Consider the following 4,830-nt stretch of genomic DNA (forward strand, 5'->3'; position numbering starts at 1 on the left):
ACTATTTGCGGAGTGCAGAATGAAGAGCTGAGGCAGTACATTTGGCCCTGGTAGTCTTCTATCTCCTGGGAGGAAGACAAAGTGAGCCTTCTGTACCATTCCTCAGGTATTGTGTTGTTGTCCTTCCAATTCCAAAGCAGGCAATTGCAGGTCTTTGCTGAATAAGCATGAAGCTGGTTTGTTGTTGTGTACCTTCAAGTTGACTTAGGGAGATTGCAAAGGTAACCTACCACAAGTTTTTCTTGGCAATTTTTTTCAGAGTGGCCTTGCCACTGCCTCTCTCTCAGCCGAGAGATGTGACTTGCCCAAGGTCACACTGTGGCTTTCATGTCTCAGCAGGGATTCAAACCTGGTTTTCAGAGGCACAGTCCAACAATTAAAGTAATATGCTGGATCTCACGAGACTGGTAGAGACAAGCAAAAAGTAGGAAGACCTACAATAAATATTTTGCGTTTTTATTTATACCTGATTGAAATACAGTGGATCCTTGTTATAGCTGGGGTTTGTTCCAAGATCCCCCATGTATAACAAATCCGGTGTATGCTCAAGTCCCATTAAGTATAATGACTAGCAAATGGTGTCCCTAATAAAAAATGGAACATCACGGTAAATTTACTTTTTTTGGAAACTTTTCAAACAGTGTATGCTAAATCCGTGTATAAAAAATCCGTGTATAAGAAGGGCCGACTGTACATATTTTCATGTATATATCATCCTGCAGAGAAACAGAGAAAGTGCAAGCCCTGAGCCAACAGAATCCTATTGGGTCTGCACTGACAGAGGATCATTTAGAGATTCTCTCAAACTATAACTTGATCCTTCTGGGGGAATTTAAGGCATGCTGGATCCGTGGATAAAAATATCTGTGGATATGCAGGGCTGATGATTGGGGTGCAGTGTCATCAAAATGCAGATGAGGGCAAACAAGTTGAAACTTAATCCAGACAAGACGAGGTGCTCCTGCTCAGTCGGAAGGCAGATCAGGGAATAGGGATCCAGCCTGTGTAAGATGGAGTCACAACTCCCCTGAGACAACAGGTTCATAGTTTGAGGTACTCTTTGACTCAGCTTTGAACCTGGAGGCCCAGATCTCTGCTGTGACCAGGACTGCTTTTGCATATTTAAAACTTGTACGCCACAGTGTACTACCTTGGTTACATCTCGTTTGGACTACTGTAATGGGCTTTACATGTGGCTGCCTTTGAAAAGTATTCAGAAAATTCAGCTGGTTCAAAGAGCTGCTGCCAGGCTGTTAACAGGAGCAGATTACCCAGACCATACCGCCCTGTTGAAACAGCTTCATTGGCTGCCAGTTTGTTTCTGGGCTTAATTCAAGGTGCTTTTATGTACTTTTTAAAAAATGTTTTTAATTGTACTGTTTTTATGCTGTGAAGCCACTTTGAGTCCCGTCCTGGGAAAAGAGTGGCATACAAAGAAATATAATAATAAATAAATATTTTCATGATATAATAATAATAATAATAATAATAATAATAATAATATAATAATTAAATTTTATTTTATCCCGCCCTTCATGGATATGATCAGGGCGGCTTACAAAATTAAAAAACATTACAATACAAAGTTAAAATCCAATAATCAGTTACAAACATTACTACAAGACAAGACAGGAACAGGAAAACAATAAATAAAAAATCAATGGCAGGGGCAGAAAAAAATGAAAATTAAACATCAATCCAGGGTCAAAAGAGAAAGAGGGGAAAGAGGGGCAGGAAAATAATGAACAAATTAAGGTGGGAAGGCCAGCCGAATAGGTATGTTTTCAACTGTTTTTAAAAAACAGCTAATGAGGCAACGAGCGAAGCTCTGCAGGGAGCTTTCCAAAGGGGAGGGGCAGCAGTAGTAAAAAGCCCTCTGTGAGGTCCGCACATGATTGACCTAGGGACCTCCACAGTTTGTCCCGAAGTTCTGAGTGTGCGAGGCGGATTATATGGGGAGAGGCGGTCTCAAGTACCCTGGGCCCAAGCCATTTATGAATTGCCTCTCTTCTCTCCCCCTCCCCCGCCCTTTCCAGAATCTAAAACAGCAGCACCAGCCCTCCTAGGGCTTGGCAGCTGCTGTGAGTACAGGGTTTGGGATGGAGCACAATGCAAGAGAGTGAAAGTGTGGTATAGTGGTCTGAGCACTAAAACAATCACGAGCGTTTAAGCAATGGAAACCCACTGGGTAACCTTGGGCAAGTCACACTCTATTAGCCTAGATGAGGCAAAGGGGCACTCCCACTGAACAAAATCTTGCCATAAAACACTGTAATAGGGTTGTCTTAGGGTTGCTCTAAGTCAGAAACAACTTGAGGCTCAACAAATAACAACAAGAGCCAGAGAATTGTTCCCTCTCTTATATCCCAAAATGGAAATGGATGGGTGAATGTCATCAATAGGATGCCATCAGTTATGACTCCTCCCCATCCTTTAGATATGTCAAGGAAGGCGCAACTAAAGCAGGTTTGACATGGACCTGGTCCACATGGTAAAGCATCACTAAGGACTCACTGGCACTTTTTGTGTGCCTGAGTGGGAAGGTCAGGAAGGTCTGTTCTGGCTCTGACAATAGATGATCTATTCCATGTTCCAGGTCTTCCCTAGACAGAAAGATAGTCGGAATGGCAGAGATCGAGGATATCAATTCCAGTTAGCCCTCTTTCAATCCTTTGTACTGTCCTTGAAAAGTTTACACTCATTCCATATAGCACACTAACAGAATGACTCTTTCACAGTGCTGGCTTTAAAAAAATCCATTCTTAAAACAAGTACTTGCAGAAGATCAGCATCTACACTATAGAGGCTCAGGGAAAGATAGTTGCAATCTGTCTATGATGGGTATATTGAGAAGAGGAGACTAAAGTGAAGATACCTCCTTATCCTTACCAATGCGATGGCATTTCCTGAGCCCTTCTGTAGGAGCTGCATGGACTGTGCTGTCTGTTTGGAGGCTAAGGACAGCTTCTCTGCCTCCAGGATTTCAGTGGCCTTTTCTCTCAGCAGGTCCTGGGACAAAACAGCATTAAATTTTAAAGGAAGGATAAGAAAGTCATAGAGTTGGAAGAGACCACAAGGGCCATCCAGTCCAACTCCCTGCCATGCAGGAATCTCAATCAAAGCTCCCCGACAGCCATCCAGCCTCTGTTAAAGACCTCCAAGGAAGGAGACTCCACACACTTCGTGTGAGTGGTTCCACTATCAAACAGCCCTTACTGTCAGGAAGTTCCTCCTAATGTTGAGCTGGAATCTCTTTTCCTGGAGCTTGCACCATGCTCCGGTTTTTCTTCCTAGTCTCTGCAGCAGCAGAAAACAGCTAACTCTCCTCAATGTGACATCCCTTCAAGTATTTAAACAGGGCTTCATATCACTTAACCCTTCTCTTATCCAGGCTAAACATCCCCAGCTCCCTCAGTTGCTCCTCATAAGGTATGGTTTCCAGACCCTTCACCATTTTATTTCGCCCTCCTTTGGACGCGCTCCAGTTTTCTCAACATCCTTTTTGAATTGTGGTGCCCAGAACTGGACACAGTATTCCAGGTGGGGCTGATCAGAGCAGAATGAATTTCACACAGAGAAATGTAAGGTCTACTGCACTTGGCGGAAAATGAAATGTACGATATAGGAGGGGGACACCTGACTGAATGAACTACATGTGAAGGATCTGGAGTTCAGCAGACCACAAATTGAGCTGAGCCAACAGTGCAATGCAGCAGCTAAAAATGCCAATACAATATTAGGCTGCACATAGAAGTATACTGTCTATCAAGGGAAGTATAGTGCCCACTCTATTTTGTTAGCTTTGGCCCAGCTTCTAATCTCTAGGTCATTTTGAATTTGATACTGTCCTCTGGGGTATTAGCTTCTCCTCCCTAGTTGGTGTCATCTGCAAATTTGATAAGTATGCCCCCAATTCTTTCACCCAAGTCATTCATAAAGATGTTGAATAGCACGGGCCAGGACAGATCCCTGTGGGACCCCACTGGTCACTTCTCTCCCAGATGAAAAGGAGCCATTGTTGAACACTCTTTGGGTTCGGCCAGTCACCACTTACAAATTCATTTTAACAGAAAGAAGGCTGAAAGGGAGGAGGATCATCTTTCTATTGATAATTTCCCGAAAACATTGGTCATAAATCAGAAAGAGTTTTTTAACAACATTTTAAAGTACAATCATAAAAGCAGTGTTGGAAGAGATCTCAAGGGCCATCCAGTCCAAATCCCAGCCATGCAGGAATACACGATCAACCACTCCCAACATGGCCATCCAGCTTCTGATTAAAAATTTCCAAATAGGGAGACTCTGCCACCACACTGAGGAATGGGATCCAACTTGTCCTCTATCCTCTGTCGAAAGTCCTCCCCTAATGTTGAGTGGAACTCTTTTCCTTAGATTGAACCTTTCTCTGGTCTTGTCCTCTGACGACCAGGAAACAAACTGCTCCATCCTCTGTATGACATATCTTCAAATATTTAAACAGGCTGTCTTATATATCTCAACTTTCTCTTCCCAAGCTAACATATGCTAGATCCCTAAGTCTCTCCTTATAAGACACGTTTCCAGACCTTCACCTCCGCTGCAAGTTTCAGCTTCTCAATCCTTTTTTCATTGTGGTGCCCAGAACTGGACACAGTTTATTCCAGGTGAGGCTGACCAAAGCAGAATACTGTTACTACCATTGACCTAGACACTATACTTTTATTGATGCAGCCTAGAATCACACTGGCCTTTTTAGCTGCTGTCATCTATTGATATCGTTTAACTTGTACAGTGGACCCTTGTTATACGCTGGGTTTGGTTCCAAGATCCCCTGTGTTTAACAAAATCGTT

Source organism: Sceloporus undulatus, chromosome 2, assembly GCF_019175285.1.
Source record: "Sceloporus undulatus isolate JIND9_A2432 ecotype Alabama chromosome 2, SceUnd_v1.1, whole genome shotgun sequence".
Lineage (NCBI taxonomy): Eukaryota > Metazoa > Chordata > Lepidosauria > Squamata > Phrynosomatidae > Sceloporus > Sceloporus undulatus.